The sequence below is a fragment of the Pseudorca crassidens genome, chromosome 3 (genome assembly GCF_039906515.1).
Source record: "Pseudorca crassidens isolate mPseCra1 chromosome 3, mPseCra1.hap1, whole genome shotgun sequence".
NCBI classification, from domain to species: domain Eukaryota; kingdom Metazoa; phylum Chordata; class Mammalia; order Artiodactyla; family Delphinidae; genus Pseudorca; species Pseudorca crassidens.
The window spans coordinates 24,199,261-24,217,533 of NC_090298.1; the positions used below are offsets into that span (position 1 = coordinate 24,199,261).

The window sequence follows — 18,273 nt, forward strand, 5'->3', positions numbered from 1 at the left end:
GGGAAGTGGACAGAGTTCCTGCCTGGTGGACACAGCTGTGCTGCTCAGGCTCCAGAGAGCAGTGCCTGGTGCAGCGACTCTGCACACAGCCCGCCTCCACCATCTTGAGCTGAGTGTCGTGGACAGCGCTTCTGCCCACCGTAGGGAGCTGAGGTGTCGACGCAGCCTTTTCGCACTGGGAACTCTGGTCTGAGGTGCCGGGGCCAAGGCCTCTGCACACGACAGCCTATGAGCACATGAGACTAGACTAAGCACAAAGGAAAAGGAAAAGTTAGACATTATTTTATTACTCACTTTAATTTTTATTTCCCAGTAATTGTTAATGAGCTTTGCCAGTGACATCAGTACTATCACTACTATTACTATTTAGTTCCCATTTATTAAATATTTGAAGTGAGTCAGATATTGCTTAACTTCAGCTGAATTCAGATAAATTTTAGAGTTTTCTGAGAGAGTATTATTAATATCAACAAGGTAATTTAATTGACATTCCCCAAGGCACACAGCTGAATAAGTATTTGCACCCAGGCAGGCCACCTTCAGGGAATGCATTTTATTTTTTTTATAGTTTATTTTTATTTATTTTTTTATACAGCAGGTTCTTATTAGTTATCCACTTTATATATATTAGGGTATACATGTCAATCCAAATCTCCCAATTCTTCACACCAGCCCACCCCCAGCCACTTTCCCCCCTTGGTGTCCATACGTTTGTTCTCTACATCTGTGTCTCAATTTCTGCCCTGCAAACCGGTTCATCTGTACCATTTTTCTAGGTTCAACATATATGTGTTAATATACGATATTTGTTTTTCGCTTTCTGACTTACTTCACTCTGTATGACAGTCTCTAGATCCATCTATGTCTCTACAAATGACCTAATTTCGTTCCTTTTATGTCTGAGTAATATTCCATTGTATATATGTGCCACATCTTCTTTATCCTTTCGTCTCTCAATAGGCATTTAGGTTGCTTCCATGTCCTGGCTATTGTAAATAGTGCTGCAAAGAACATTGGGTGCATGTGTCCTTTTGAATTATGATTTTCTCTGGGTATGTGCCCAGTAGTGGGATTGCTGGGTCATATGGTAATTCTATTTTTAGTTTTCTAAGGAACCTCCATACTGTTCTCCAGGGTGGCTGTATCAATTTACATTCCCACCAGAGGTGCACGAGGGGCCCCTTTTCTCCACACCCTCTCCGGCATTTGTTGTTTGTAGATTTTCTGATGATGCCCATTCTAACTGCTGTGAGGTAATACCTCATTGTAGTTTTGATTTGCATTTCTCTAATAATTAGTGATGTTGAGCAGCTTTTCATGTGCTTCTTGGTCATCTGTATGTCTTCTTTGGAAAAATGTCTATTTAGGTCTTCTGCCCATTTTTGGATAGGGTTGTTTGTTTTTTTAATATTGAGCTGCATGATCTATTTATATATTTTGGAGATTAATCCTTTGTCCATTGATTCGTTTGAAAATATTTTCTCTCTTTCTGAGGGTTGTCTTTTCATCTTGTTTATAGTTTCCTTTGCTGTGCAAGAGCTTTTAAGTTTCATTAGGTCCCATTTGTTTATTTTTGTTTTTATTTCCATTTCTCTAGGAGTGGATCAAAAAAGATCTTGCTGTGATTTATGTCAAAGAGTGTTCTTCCTAACTTTTCCTCTAAGAGTTTTATAGTGTCCAGTCTTACATTTAGGTCTCTAATCCATTTTGAGTTTATTGTGTATGGCGTTAGGGAGTGTTCTAATTTCATTCTTTTCCATGTAGCTGTCCAGTTTTCCCAGCACCACTTATTGAAGAGACTGTCTTTTCCCCATTGTATATCCTTGCCTCCTTTGTCATAGATTAGTTGACTATTGGTGCATGGGTTAATCTCTGGGCTTTCTATCCTGTTCCATTGATCTATATTTCTGTTTTTGTACCAGTACCATATTGTCTTGATTACTGTAGCTTTGTAGTATAGTCTAAAGACAGGGAGTCTGATTCCTCCAGCTCCATTTTTTTCCCTCAAGACTGCTTTGGCTATTTGGGGTCTTTTGTGTCTCCATACAAATTTTAAGATTTTTTGTTCTAGTTCTGTAAAAACTGCCATTGGTAATTTGCTAGGGATTGCATTGAATCTGTACATTGTTTTGGGTAGTATAGTCATTTTCACAATGTTGATTCTTCCAACCCAAGAACATGGTGTATCTCTCCATCTGTTTGTATCATCTTTAATTTCTTTCATCAGTGTCTTATAGTTTTCTGTATACAGGTCTTTTGTCTCCCTAGGTAGGTTTATTCCTAAGTATTTTATTCTTTTTGTTGTAATGGTAAATAGGAGTGTTTCTTTAATTTCTTCTCCAGATTTTTCATCATTAGTGCATAGGAATGCAAGAGATTTCTGTGCATTAATTTTGTATCCTGCAACTTTACCAAATTCATTGATTACCTCTAGTAGTTTTCTGGTGGCATCTTTAAGATTCTCTATGTATAGTATCATGTCATCTGCAAACAGTGACAGTTTTACTTCTTTTCCAATTTGTATTCCTTTTATTTCTTTTTCTTCTCTGATTGCTGTTGCTAGGACTCCCAAAACTATGTTGAATAATAGTGGCAGGAGTGGACATCCTTGTCTTGTTCCTGATCTTAGAGGAAATGGTTTCAGTTTTTCACCATCGAGAATGATGTTTGCTGTGGGTTTGTCGTATATGGCCTTTATTATGTTGAGGAAACTTCCCTCAATGCCTACTTTCTGCAGGGTTTTTATCATAAATGGGTGTTGAATTTTGTCAAAAGCTTTTTCTGCATGTATTGAGATGATCATATGATTTTTCTTCTTTAATTTGTTAATATGATGTATCCCATTGATTGATTTGCGTATATTGAAGATCCTTGCATCCCTGAAATAAATCCCACTTGAACATGGTGTATGATCCTTTTAATGTGTTGTTTGATTCTGTTTGCTGGTATTTTGTTGAGGATTTTTTCATGTATATTCATCAGTGATATTGGTCTGTAATTTTCTCTTTTTTTTTGGTAGTATCTTTGTATGGTTTTGGTTTCAGGGTGATGGTGGACTCATAGAATGAGTTTGGGAGTGTTCCTTCATCTGCAATTTATGGAAGAGTTTGACAAGGATGGGTGTTAACTCTTCTCTGAATGTTTGATAGAATTCACCTGTGAAGCCATCTGGTTCTGGTCTTTTGTTTGTGGGAAGATTTTTAATCACAGTTTCAATTTCATTACTTGTGATTGGTCTGTTCATATTTTGCATTTCTTCCTTGTTCAGTCTTGGAAGGTTATACCTTTCTAAGAATTTGTCCTTTTCTTCCAGCTTGTCCATTTTATTGGCATAGAGTTGCTTGTAGTACTCTCTTAGGTTGCTTTGTATTTCTGTGGTGTCTGTTGTAACTTCTCCTTTTTCATTTCTAATTTTATTGATTTGAGTCCTCTCCCTCTTTTTCTTGAGGAGTCTGGCTAATGGTTTACCAATTTTGTTTATCTTCTCAAAGAACCAGCTTTTAGTTTTATTGATCTTTGCTTTTGTTTTGTTTGTTTCTATTTAATTTATTTCTGCTCTGATTTTCATGATTTCTTTCCTTCTATTAACTTTGGATTTTGTTTTTTCTTCTTTCTCTAGTTCCGTTAGGTGTAAGGTTAGATTGTTTATTTGAGATTTTTGTTGTTTCTTGAGGTAGGGTTGTATTGCTATAAAGTTCCCTCTTGGAACTGCTTTTGCTGCATCCCATAGATTTTGAATCATCATGTTTTCATTGTCATTTGTCTGTAGGTATTTTTTTATTTCCTCTTTGTTTTCTTCAGTGATCTCTTGGTTATTTAGTAATATATTGTTTAGCCTCCATGTGTTTGTGCTTTTTATATTTTTTTCCCTGTAATTGCTTTCTAATCTCATAGTGTTGTGATCAGAAGAGATGCTGGATATGATTTCAATTTTCTTAAATTTACTGAGGTTTGATTTGTGACCCAAGAAGTGATCTATCCTGGAGAATGTTCCATGTGCACTTGAGAGGAAAGTGTAATCTGTTGTTTTCGGATAGAGTGTCCTATAAATATCAGTTAAATCTATCTGGTCTATTGTGTCATTTAAGACTTGTGTTTCCTTATTAATTTTATGTTTGGATGATCTGTCCATTGGTGTAAGTGAGGTGTTAAACTCCCCCACTATTATTGTGTTACTGTTGATTTCCTCTTTTATAGCTGTTAACATAAGCCTTATGTATTGAGGTGCTCCTATGTTGGGTGCATATATATTTATAATTGTTATATCTTCTTCCTGGATTCATCCCTTGATCATTATGTAGTGTTCTTCTTTGTGTCTTGTACTATTCTTTATTTTAAAGTCTATTTTGCCCGATATGAGAATTGCTACTCCAGCTTTCTTTTGATTTCCATTTGCATGGAATATCTTTTTCCATCCCCTCACTTTCAGTCTGTATGTGTCCCTAAGTCTGAAGTGGGTATCTTGTAGACAGCATATATATGGTTCTTGTTTTTGTATCCATTCAGCGAACCTGTATCTTTTGGTTAAGGCATTTAATCCATTCATGTTTAAGGTAATTATCTATATGTACGTTCCTATCACATTTTCTTAATTGTTTTGGGTTTGCTTTTGTAGGTCCTTTTCTTCTCTTGTGTTTCCCACTTAGAGAAGTTCCTTTACATTTGTTGTAGAGCTGGTTTGCTGGTGCTGAATTCTCTTAGCTTTTGCTTGTCTGTGAAGCTTTTGATTTCTCCATTGAATCTGAATGAGATCCTTGCCAGGTAGAGTAATCTTGGCTGTAGGTTCTTCCCTTTCATCACTTTAAATATATCATACCACTCCCTTCTGGCTTGTAGAGTTTCTGCTCGTAAATCAACTGTTAACCTTATGGGAGTTCCCTTGTATGTTATTTGTTGTTTTTCCCTTGCTGCTTTCAATAATTTTTCTTTGTCTTTAATTTTTTCCAATTTGATTACTATGTGTTACGGCGTGTTTCTCCTTGAGTTTTTCCTGTATGGGAATCGCTGTGCTTCCTGGACTTGGGTGGCTATTTCCTTTCCCATGTTAGGGAATTTTTCTACTATAATCTCTTCAAATATTTTCTCAGGTCCTTCCTCTCTCTCTTCTCCTCTGGGACCCCTATAATGCAAATGTTGTTGCATTTAATGTTGTCCCAGAGGTCTCTTAGGCTGTCTTCATTTCTTTTCCTTCTTTTTCTTTATTCTGTTCTGTGGCAGTGAATTCCACCATTCTGTCTTCAAGGTCACTTATCCATTCTTCTGCATCAGCTCTTCTGCTATTGATTCCTTCTAGTGTATTTTCATTTCAGTTATTGTATTGTTCATCTCTTTTGTTTTTTCTTTATTTCGTCTAGGTCTTTGTTAAACATTTCTTGCATCTTCTCGATCTTTGCGTCTATTCTTTGTCTGAGGTCCTGGATCATCTTCACTATCACTATTCTGAATTCTTTTTCTGGAAGGTTGCCTATGTCCACTTCATTTAGTTGTTTTTCTTTGGTTTTATCTTGTTCCTTCATCTGATACATAGCACTCTACCTTTTCATCTTGTCTCTTTCTGTGAATGTGGTTTCTGTTCCACAGGCTGCAGAATTGTATTTCTTCTTTCTTCTGCTGTCTGCCCTCTGGTGGATGATTCTATCTAAGATTCTTGTGCAAGTTTCCTGATGGGAGGGACTCAGGGAATGCATTTTAAAACACTTTGTTACACAGTAACAAAATACTTGGTTTGCACAGTATCTGAACATAATTTGTTTGCATCTGGGTTACAGATAATACAACCTTATACATTCATGTAAGCTCCTCAAGTATCTAAGGAGTGATTTTATTTCTATTTTGTTCTGTAGACATAGGTAGAAATCATTCTCTGGAATTTGCTGGCCTATGTGGTCATTCCTGAGTACATCTCTTCTACCAACAGGCAACATAGTCTTAATTAATGGTTAAGAATACATTTCAAACCATCACTGTTTCAGATACCTGCTATGATATGGAACTCTGGGGGAAGCTATCCTATTTTTTCTTCTTGTCCCATATGCTAAAATATATCTGAAAATATTTCCAGACGTCAATTCTTGCTTTGCCAACAGAGAACATTAGGACCAACTCTTCTGTAATGTTTAGATAGCTTACTATCTGAGAACACCGATTTTGTTTCTCAGATTTTATAGAAGAAACTTGCCTGCACTACAGAAATACTCTTTAACTCATTTTTGATTATGATTAAGCATTTGTCTAATAATGAATTTTGTTGGCCTTTTTCCCCAGTTCCTGGGAAGTCACCTCTAAACTCTTGGATCTTCCTTAACGACAGAAGTGTCATTGTTATTCATGGTGGGTTCTGACTACACTTGATGGTTTATACTGAGGTGGCTTAGGGTGGGCCCCTAGATAATTTGTGTGAAAGAGATGACTCAGGATAGAGGCTGGCCATGGACCAACCATGTGAGGATTAGCATTTAAAGCAACATGATATCCAGATTTTCCTGGAGGTCTAGTGGTTAAGACTCCATGCTTCCAATGTAGAGTGTGCAGGTTCGATCCCTGGTCAAGGAAGTAAGATCCCACATGCCACGTGGTACAGCCATAAAATAAAATAAATAAAATAAAATAAAATAGTTAAATATATTTTAAAAGCTATTTCAAAATTAAAGTACATTAAAAAAAGTAAAAGCAACATGATATAAACCAGCCCTCTGGAGAGATGAGTGAAGCTGGAAATTGAGTTCAATAACATGACCAATGATCCAACCAAGCATCCTTATAGAATGAAACCCCAGGAATTCCCTGGTTGTCCAGTGGTTAGGACTCCATGCATTCATTGTTGAGGGCCCATATTCAGTCCCTGGTCTGGGAACTAAGATCCCAAGCTGCATGGCATGGCCAGAAGAAAGAAAGAATGAAACCTCAACCAAAACTTTTAGATACTAAAACTTGGGTGACCTTTCTTGGTTAGCAACTCTCTCTGTGTAGTATCATACATATACTGGGAGGTTGATGCTTCCTGATTCCACAGGGAGAGGGCAACAGAGGATTTGTGCTTGGAATCCTCCTAGAGTTTGCTCTATGTGTCTCTCTCTTTGGCTGGTTCTGATTTGTACCTATTTGCTATAATCAAACTGTAATCATAAGCATAGCTCTTTCTGAGTTCTTTGGGTTATTCTGGTAAATTATCAAATCTGAAGCAGTGTTGAGAACCCTCAAATTTATAACAAGCTGGTCAGAAGTGAGGGTGGCCTGGGGACCCCAAAACTTGTGGCTAGTCTGCAATGAGGGCAGTCTTCTGGAGGACCACTCCGTTAACCTAGAAATTCTGGCCTAACTCTGATTAGTTGGAGTAATCAGAGCAAAGTATTTAAATATATGATTTTACTTTCAATTTAAAACTATACCAATAAAATATTGTGAGATATTTAAGGATATTCAAATATAGTATAATATGAGTTTATGTGTAGTGTTTAAATATTACAATTATATTAACATCATAGACAAAAATGTGTATATTAGGTTCTAATATTTACAAGTGTTGAAGCCTAAGTGTTTTTGTAGCAATTTATCTTTAATTTAAAATTAATTTAATTTGCTTCATTTAAAATTGTGATCTTCATAATACCTGGAAGTGTAAAACTCCTAGAAGTAAATATAGGTGGTAACCTTCTTGATATCAATATTGATGATGATTTCTTGGATTTAACACCAAAAGCAAAGGCAACAAAAGCAAAAATAAACAAATGGGACTACATGAAACTAAAAAGCTTCTGTACAGCAAAGGAAACCATCAACAAAATGAAAAAGCAATCTACTGAATGGGAGAAAATATTTGCAAATCATGTATCTGATAAAGGTTTAATATTTAAAACATGTAAAGAACTCACATAATTCAATAGCAAAAATACAAACAATCCAATTAATTAGTGTGAAGGTTCCTCAAAAAACAAGAAGTAGAACTACTATATAAGCCAGAAATTTCATTTTTGATTATTTATCCAAATAAAATGAAAACACTAACTCAAAAAGATATATGCACCACAATGTTCATTGCAGTATTATTGGATATGGAAATAACCTAAGTATCCATTGATGGATAAATAGGTAAGGAAATTGTGAGATATTTATATATGAACAGTATTCACCCATAGAAAGGAAGGAAATCTTGACATCTGCAACGACATGGATGGACTTTGAGGGCATTATGCTAAGTGAAATAAGTCAGACAGAGAAGGACAAATGTAATCTCATTTATGCATGGAATTAAAAAAAAAAAAAAAAAAACCCCACGAGCCCATAGGTATAGAGAACAGATGGATGGTCTCCAGATTCAGGGGTAAGGAGTGGGTAAATGGGTGAAGGGGCTCAAAAGGCACAATCTTCCAGTTATAAAATAAGTATGTCATGGGATTGTAATGTACTGCCTGGTGACTATAGTTAATAATACTGTATTGCATATTTGAAAGTTGCTAAGAGTAGATCTTAAAAGTTTTCACCACAAGAAAAGAATCTGTAATTATGTATGGTGATGACGTTAATTAGATTTACTGTGGTAATCACTTCACAATATATACAAATATTTAATCAGTTTTATGACTGAAACTAAAATAATGTTATATGTCAATTATACCTCAATATAAAAAAGGAGACCCTTGAAAACTGTTTAAGAACAGAAGTAAAGAATACTCTAGCTTCAGGTTGTTGGGTGCTCCCCTTGTTTCTTCCTTTTGAAATCTTGAAATAACTGACAGAAGTTATTTAAAAATAATAATAATAAAATTACAGAACTAGAACAAAACATTTCACAATTTGTATGGAAACACAAAAGACACTGAATAGCCAAAGCAATCTTGAGAAAGAAAAATGGACTGGAGGAATCAGGCTCCCTGACTTCAGACTATACTACAAAGCTACAGTAATCAAGACAGTATTGTACTGGCACAAAAACAGAAATACAGATCAATGGAACAGGATAGAAAACCCAGAGAGAAACCCACGCACCTATGGTCATCTTATTTTTGATAATGGATGCAAGAATATACAATGGAGAAAAGACAGTCTCTTCAATAAGTGTTGCTGGGAAAACTGGACAGCTACATGTAAAAGAATCGTATTAGAATACTCCCTTACACCATACACAAAAATAAACTCAAAATGGATTAAAGACCTAAATGTAAAGCCAGACACTATAAAACTCTTAGAGGAAAACATAGGCAGAACACTCTATGACATAAATCACAGCAAGATCCTTTTTGACCCACCTCCTAGAGAAATGGAAATAAAAACAAAAATCAACAAATGGGACCTAATGAAACTTCAAAGCTTTTGCACAGCAAAGGAAACCATAAACAAGACCAAAAGACAACCCTCAGAATGGGAGAAAATATTTGCAAATGAAGCAACTGACAAAGGATTAACCTCCGAAATTTACAAGCAGCTCATGCAGCTCAATATCATAAAAACAAAAACCCAATCCAAAAATGGGCAGAAGACCTAAATAGACATTTCTCCAAAGAAGATATACAAACTGCCAACAAACACATGAAAGGATGCTCAACATCACTAATCATTAGAGAAATGGAAATCAAAACTTCAATGAGGTATCACCTCATACCAGTCAGAATGACCATCATCAAAAAATCTACAAACAATAAATGCCGGAGAGGGTGTGGAGAAAAGGGAACACTCTTGCACTGTTGGTGGGAATGTATATTGATACAGCCACTATGGAGAACAGTATAGAGGTAACTTAAAAAACTAAAATTAGAACTACCATATGACCCAGCAATCCCACTACTGGGCATATACCCTGAGAAAACCATAGTTAAAAAAGAGTCATGTACCACAATATTCATTGCAGCTCTATTTACAATAGCCAGGACATGGAAGCAACCTAAGTGTCCATCGACAGATGAATGGATAAAGAAGATGTGGCACATATATTCTATGGAATATTACTCAGCCATAAAAAGAAATGAAATTGAGTTATTTGTAGTGAGGTGGATGGACCTAGAGTCTGTCATACAGTGAAGTAAGACTGTCATACAGAGTGAAGAAGTAAGTCAGAAAGAGAAAAACAAATACAGTATGCTAACACATATATATGGAATCTAAAAAAAAAAAAAAGATTCTTAAAAAGCTAGGGTCAGGACAGGAATAAAGACGCAGACGTAGAGAATGGACTTGAGGACACGGGGAGGGAAGAAGGGTAAGCTAGGATGAAGTGAGAGAGTGGCACTGCCATATATACACTACCAAATGTAAAATAGATAGCTAGTGGGAAGCAGCCACATAGCACAGGGAGATCAGCTCAGCTCAGTACTTTGTGACCACCTCAAGGGGTGGTATGGGGAGGGTGGGAGAGAAGGAGACACAAGAGGGAGGAGATATGGGGATATATGTGTATGTATAGCTGATTCACTTTGTTATAAAGCAGGAGCTAACACACCATTGTAAAGCAATTATACTCCAATAAAAATGTTAAAAAATAATAGTAGTAATAATAAATTTAAGTGTTTCTAGGGGAGATGGCAGAAGAACTAGAAGCAGTTTTCACCTACCTGCTTTGGTGGAATGACACCTGCATCCATGGATGGGACAAAGGAGGGCATACAGGATTCATGGGAAGAACCAGAGACTTGAACAACCATTTATGTAAAGAAATCTGGAAGTGCCTTTGCTACCACTAAATCCTATGAAAAGACTTTGCAAACAACAGCAAAATGAACTGATAAAGTACCTTTGAATAGGAGAGAAAAGCTGCTAAAGATGCAAAGGAGTTGGTCAGCCCTTGTCTGTGTCCCAGGTTCCAAGAAGAGTGGGACCATGTTGAAATAATATATAGCATATTGGGACAGAAGGCATTTGGCCTCCGTGAACTGTGTGCCAGCAGAGTGGCAGAAATCCTTTAGAATAAAGTGCACAAAATGGAAGAAGTGAAGAATTTGAATTTTTATGCATTTTTTTTAGCATCATGACTTTGCAGCAAATTTTGTCCTCATGGACAGAGAAAGGAGGCAGTGTTATGGGTGGAGACTTTTGAGATTGCAGCCAAGTATGTGTGTTGGACAATGGAAAACCACCCACAGAACAACCCTTTCATATGTATGCACTTGTCTCACCTTTGTCAGTTTGCTGCTGCAAGAATTCAGGTTTCTGGGGAACAAAGTGCTGAAGCTGATTCAGAAAACTGACAATGTTGAGACTAGCTGTGCTCTGAGAGCCATTTTTCATTACGTGGACTCACTGACCTGACAGAAGAGTCAAGCCTCTTGGCGGCTGTGCTCCTCAGCACTTCCTACTGCCAACCTGCTGCCTTTTTTTTTTTTAAAGCAGCAGCCTCAGGAGGCTATTTATTTATTTATTTATTTGCTTTTTTGGCTGCACCTTGCAGCATGTGGGATCTTAGTTCCCTGACCAGCGATTGAATCCATGCTCCCTGCAATGGAAGCACGGAGTCTTAATCACTGGTCCACCAGGGAAGTCCCCCACCTGCCTTCTTCTCCCCTACCTCCCAGTCAGCACTCAGGTTTACGTTGGGACCGCCTCACAAAAGTGGTGATAGTCTCCATATGAGAAGCATTTTTAAGGTAAATTCTGAGGATCTAATGTATAGCATGGTAACTATAGTTGATAAAACTATATTGTATAATTGAAGTTTGTTGAAAGTAGAACTTAAGTATTCTCACCAAAAAAAAAAAGAAAGAAAGGCTAATATGTTAAGTAATGAATGTGTTAATTAACTCGATTGTGGGAATCTTTTCACAATGTATACATATATCAAAGCACCTTGTGCACTTTAAATGTATTATTATTTTATTTGTCAGTCATACCTCAGTAAAGCTGAAAAAACAGTCAAAAAAAGAAACATACTTTGCATAAGAGAGGACTACAGGAATGTGCCTTGATACACCCATCCTTGAAGGTTTACAGCACAATTTGGCTCTATCTGCCTATTATAATCCTTAAGATGGATTTTGAAGCACAGGGAAATGGTTTTGACCATTTCCCTTCACTTTAACTCTTCAAAATAAACAGAAAAGAACAGTACACTTTTGTGAAACCCCCACCCTATCCTAGTCTGTCAGCTGGCTAGACAGCCACTAATGTGATTTTATGCTTGATTTGACTGTTGAGGTGTTAAGAGGGCTCACGGGGTGGCCTGCCACCCTTGTCCCTTCTAACCTCAGTGGGGGGAGAGGGGAGACCTACCCAAGGGATTTGCAGAGTTCTCTGTGTGATGGCTCTTGGGTTGAGCATTAGCTTCATCTGTGCAGCACTACAGCCTCACTGTGGAGCGAGGCTTTATCGCATGTGACATGGAGACCAAAGGGTTGGGAGAAGTTCTGGAGGTAAGAACAAAATACAGGCCCAGGCTTTCTTACCTCTGTATACCTGTTGACATTAAGTGAGCAGTGGACCAGACTGGGGCAAAGGTCATGTTTAGACCAGTGAAGCTCAGCTCCCACCATGTCTCACTGGGTGGACAACTTCCACACTGCCCTCTCTGTCTCCAATGTTCTCCCTGATGTGATGGGGCATCCCCATGGTGCAGGAGTCCTTTATTGCTCTCCCTGCTACTTTCCTGGTTTCCTCTAGGTGGGGCAGTTCTCCACCTTCTCTGGGGAAGAATTGGGCGGGAGGTTCTATAGACCAGCCTGGCTGCTCTCAGTGTGAGCCAGTTAAAAGCAAACGCAAGAAAACAAACCAAAAACAAAAACATAAAACATTTGGCAAGCCAGGACAGACGGATCCTGGGGTAGCCTCCTGTGAACTTTGGAATTTAACATGTTTATCTCTTCCTTGGGTGTGTACATGTGAAATATTCCAGATGTCTGTTTTATTCAAATCCTTGGTTGGTTTGGTTTGCAGTTAACTGACAGAACTGTCTCTATGAATAGAGTTATGTGTACCCCAAGGAAGGAGGGATTGGGAGTGGCAAAATATAGACTTTCATGGTGATTAGACTTATCGTGGTGATCATTTTGAAATGTATAGAAATATCAAGTCAGTATGTTGTGTAACAGGACCTAACGTGGTATTGTAGTTCAATTATACTTCAAAGACAAAGAAACAATCACATAGAAAAAGAGATCAGATTTGTGGTTACGAGGGGTGGGAGGATTGGATGAAGGCAGTCAAAAGGTGCAAACTTCCAGTTATAAGATAAATAAGTACTAGAGATGTAGTGTACAACATGATAAATATAATTAACATTGCTGTATGTATATGAAAGTGTCTAAGAGAGTAAATCCTGAGTTTTCATCCCAAGGAAAAAATATTTTTGTTTCTTTTTCTTTTATTTTGTATCTATAGGAGATGATGGATGTTCACTAAACTTATTGTTGTAATAAAATATATATGCATGCCCCTGTGTGCCCTGTCTCTTCATAAAAACGTGCTTAAATGTGAACGTGATTCTAAAAGTTAATTGTAAAAATATTTATAGTTGTAGTGCTCCGGTTTCCAGGTCTTTGAGTGATGCCTCTGCAATGTGGGTGCTGAATAGTTTGTGTGAAAATTATGTTCTGAGCACTCGCTGGCCTGGACACCGATTCTATGTCCAAGTGCATCAGTACCACGTGCAACATTTGCAGCCAAGCAAGGGCAAAAGATGCTGGGAAGCCTGTGTGTGGTTTTCATATGCAGACCCCAACTGAAGGGTCAGAATCAGAGTCTCTGAATCACCATCTCTTTACTCTACCTGGTTTTTTGAGCCATAGTCCATTCACTCGTCATCACACCAATATCCCTGATACTCATTCTTGACCCATCCTGTATCCTTCAGGGCACTGTGATACCTACTGTACAATAAATAGAATAAACTGAACCTTGTATGTTCCATTCAAAATAAAAAGGCTTACAAGGGAAAAGAAATAAAGTGTTCTTATCAATTTTTCTCTAGCAACAGCACTACTTATCAAAAATGTATTAAATGTTGCTTACTTCTGTTATTGAATGAATTATAGTAACAGCTTCAAACAAAATGCACAGGATACTAGCCAATTTTTCTTAGCCTCAACTGCATATCACCTGAGGATCTAACCTTACTGTCTATAGTCTTATATTTCATCCAACATTTTACTATTAATGAAGTAAATTACAGGAGCTTTAAAATCATCAAATGATCAATTTTACTTTCAATAAAATTTCATAATTTATCAGAAAAGAAAGTAAAACAACTATGCTAATTGGGTTATGCTTCACCAAAAGAGATGGAGAATGGGACCACTTTAAATAGAAAGAGGTTTTGTCCTTGACTGCTGCAGGATGAACTATGAGAGGTTAAACTATAAGACACAGAAGAGAAAAATTTCACAGATTTCAAAGACAGAATACGTTCTAGAGTTCAGAAAACTGAGGCATAGTGTCTCTCCTCTAGTCCTAATATAGGCCATTGACGCTGTGAAATTTGCTGAAGCAGTTCTCCGGCAGGTCAAAAAGCATAAATGATTCAAGGAACTACCAGAATAAGAAATTCATTTCCTCTTCCAACATTATTTTATATATTTATATTAGTTATAGCTTTTATTTTTAAAAAAATTTGGGGGGTTTTCAAGTGATAGCCCATTAATGAATGAAGTTAGATTAAGCTATATGATACAGGCTCCCTTCCTAAGCTGGACACAGGAGAGCTAATGATTGGAAAGGCTTATAAGCATCCCTCAGAAGCTGATCCACAATGTTTCTCCTTCTTTATCTTGCTGGTCACATGCAACGTTATTCCTTTTCCAGAAGAAATTGAGTCCATATGGCAAAAGAGCCTATTTAGAGCTCATGAGATTACAAGTTAAACATCCAAGTGCCATGGGAAAATGATTTCTAACATCACCAATTAAAAATTCCTTGGGATGAAATTCTAATTATTCTTGCTAAGTGAGGTACCTGTTCCTTGTCCAGTTAGGTGTGACTGAACAAATAAAGTGGAGAGTCTCTGCAAACAAAGGATTCTGATCCTACCATGGAGTGTTTAAAGCCAGACTCATATTCACCCTTCAGTGAATTTCTGGCAGTTATGTATGGAAATTTTATTAATATAATTATATCATAAGTAAATAAATAAAATATTTTTTATTAAAAGTAGAGTCAAGTAGTTAACTGGATTTTTCTTCTTTTCATATTTTAGCTATGTTTCTTCTATCAATTAGTAATAACAAACAAAGGGAATTTAAAGTTAATTTCACATAATCATAGATTTCTATGGGGAAAACAGTGTTCTGTATATTCTTCCTGTAATATGATTTCACTGAACTTTTTTATAACTTATTCTTTTCACTTAGATCCCATATGCATAACCAGCTTGTTTCTTTCCCTTAGGATTAAGGATTGTTTTAATAATAGGCCTTCCATATCCCCATAGCAATGTCACAATATGATAAAATAAAGAGAAAAGAGGAGGTGAAGTAATCCCTAGAGAAAGAAAACATATTTCCTACTTGCCTTTTTATTCCACAGTGTGTTGATAAGTTGGATGAATAAAAATGTATGCACGTGTGCTTTGTTTTTCAGGCAGTTTTCTAAATATTAACCTTTGGACTTTGACTTTATCCCACTGCTGAAGTATGGATGACTGATGTGTGTGTGTGTGTGTGTGTGTGTGTGTGTATATATATATATATATATATATATATATATATATATATATATATATGCATGCTGGATTTCGTTTAATAGGTCATTATTAAGAGACCAATTTATAACTGTATCTAATAAACATTCACATAATCACTGAGATACTGCAATTTTTAAAAAAGGGTATTCATGTGTATAGAAGAATGCTGAGTTCCTTCTGTAATTAGGGTAGCTCTCCATAAAGTAAAAAATAAAACCTTGAATTTCAGTGACTTAACATAAAAGAAGTTTACTTCTCACTCATTTAGCTAGCTAATGTGGGTATTCCTGTCTGATGTGGGAATGTTTTCTCTATCTGCTGATTCAGGCACCAAGTTGCTCTGGACTATGGTTCTGCTGTCCCCCAGAAACTTAAAGAATCCTCTGCTCTCGGTCCTCAAAAGGGAAAAGTAAGAGTAAAAGGAAGATTCCCCCGACCCTTAATTGACTTTATCTAGAATGACACATATCATTCTGCTCACATTTCACTGGAGACAACTCATATGACCACCATGTAAGGAGTCTATGGAATGTCGTCTCTAGCTGAGAAGCCACTTCCCAATGAGAGCTGTATAACATGGAAAAGGAAATAGATTTTGTTGTAAATCATTTATATATGTTGCATCTTCCATAAAAATATTCAGGAAAGTTAAAAGAAGTTTCGCACCTTGGACAGAGTTAAACAATCTCAGCTTTATACAAAGCTTAGCATTCACCAAATCTGAATTCTGACTTTAAATTCCCTATCCAGTGTGAAGTTACAATACAATGGAAACCAGATAATATATAGCACAGTTAAGATTTCCTTAATTGGGAATTGTTCTGGACTATAGACTGTCACTCAATGGATAGACATGTATTTCTTCATTTTGCTATTACATGTGCCAAACCAATATAGGATTTACTATAAAAGTATAGTAATAGATAGCAGTATACTAATATATCAATGTAGTTGATATACAGGTACAGCTTATAAGTTATGGTGTATTCACCAATGCCACAGAATTTGCAAATGAAATAATCTATCACAGAGTATTCAGCCAGTAAAACTAAGATAGTTTGAATTTAACTGCAAGTTCATTAAAACTTAATTTAAATAAATATCATTGCATATATATATATACATATATAAGCTGTATAATATAGGTAATTCTTCATTGAATTCTACCTGAACGCATTTCTTTTTTATTTTATTTTAATGTTTGTATCTGTTATCTATTTATATGAATATTTATATATTTGATCTTATACCTTGCATTATTATTACTATCTCTTCTATTGATTGAAGTCATTAAATATTATGACTGGTGTGATTTTAGTAGAAATACTTTGAGTTAATTAAAACCCACCAGGATTTTGGCTTCCAAGCTACAGTACGGAAAATGGTAAACAGACTACTAAGTAGTGACATAGCAAAAACTCATTAAAAACGCTAATTAGCAAGCTGAATCTTTCTGACATACCCACTTCACTAATCCTCTAACTAAACACATCATAAAAATGTGCTTGCATTGTAAGTGAGTAAATATCCAGAGTAAGGCTGTTTTGAATTTCCAGATTACTTTCAATTAACTGGAGGCAGAACAGTCTAGAAAATGAAAGGCTGTGTTATTGGAATTTTATGGTAAGTCTTTAAATGAGCCTTAGAGTCCAGTCACCTGGTTGCCTTAACTTAGGCAGTAATTGATTTTTATTTATCTTTTAAAAAAATTTTATTGAAGTATAATTGATTTACAATATTGTGTTAGTTTCAGGTGCACAGCAAAGTGTTCCAGTTATTTTTTTGAGATTTTTTTTTCCATTATAAATTACTATAAGATATTGAATATAATTCCCTGCGATATCATTTATATGTGGAATTTAAAAACAATACAAGTGAATCTATATACAAAACAGATTCACAGACATAGAAAGCAGACTTATGGTTACCAAAGGGAGAGGGAGGGAGAGAGGGACGAATTAGGAGTATGGGATTAATAGACACAAACTACTATATGTAAAATAGATAAATAACAAGGATTTACTGTATAGCACGGACAGTATTCTTGACTATTTCTATATACATACTCACCCTTCTCCTTACCCTCTCTTTCCACTAAATTATTTATTTACTTTTACAGATTTGAGAAATTTTATTACATCATTTTTCACATTCTCTCTTTTATTACATCTACATTATTACAAATATTATCTCTTCTACTAGATAAAAAGTTCTGTGAGGTCAGAGAGTAAAGTTTTTTTTTTCTTTTCTGTTACCAGACACACAAGGCCCTGTTTTGGGAAGTGTAGCTGAGAATCAGTTTCTGCACTTTATAAATGCTGCATTAGACATTTGACAACCCTGTCCTGGAGGTGGAAGTTGGTATCTAGGTAGCAGTCCTGCTAAACCCAAGTTTTTCCTTTTATTCTTAGATTTGTGTGTGTGTGTGTGTGTGTGTGTATGCAATTATATTCTTCTAGAATACATTGGATAGATTTCTTTAATTTTAATTTCTTGAAAAAGTGATATTAAGTGGGAATTCTGTGTTTCTTAAACGTGAGTCTTGACAAATCTGAAGAACTCTCTGGTCCTAGTTTCTTTTTATGCCTGATACTTTAAATTACCAATTTATTTTTATGGTAATTGATTTTTGTTGTTTTCTAGATCTTCCTGAAGTGTAAAATCCACTTTTTATTTTC

The 18,273-nt window shown here is 36.1% G+C and overlaps 1 pseudogene; it reads left to right on the forward strand.

Annotated features, from left to right (window-relative positions):
- Window positions 1-18,273, forward strand: part of LOC137220956 (ectonucleoside triphosphate diphosphohydrolase 6-like) — a 182,561-nt pseudogene that overhangs the window by 13,212 nt on the left and 151,076 nt on the right.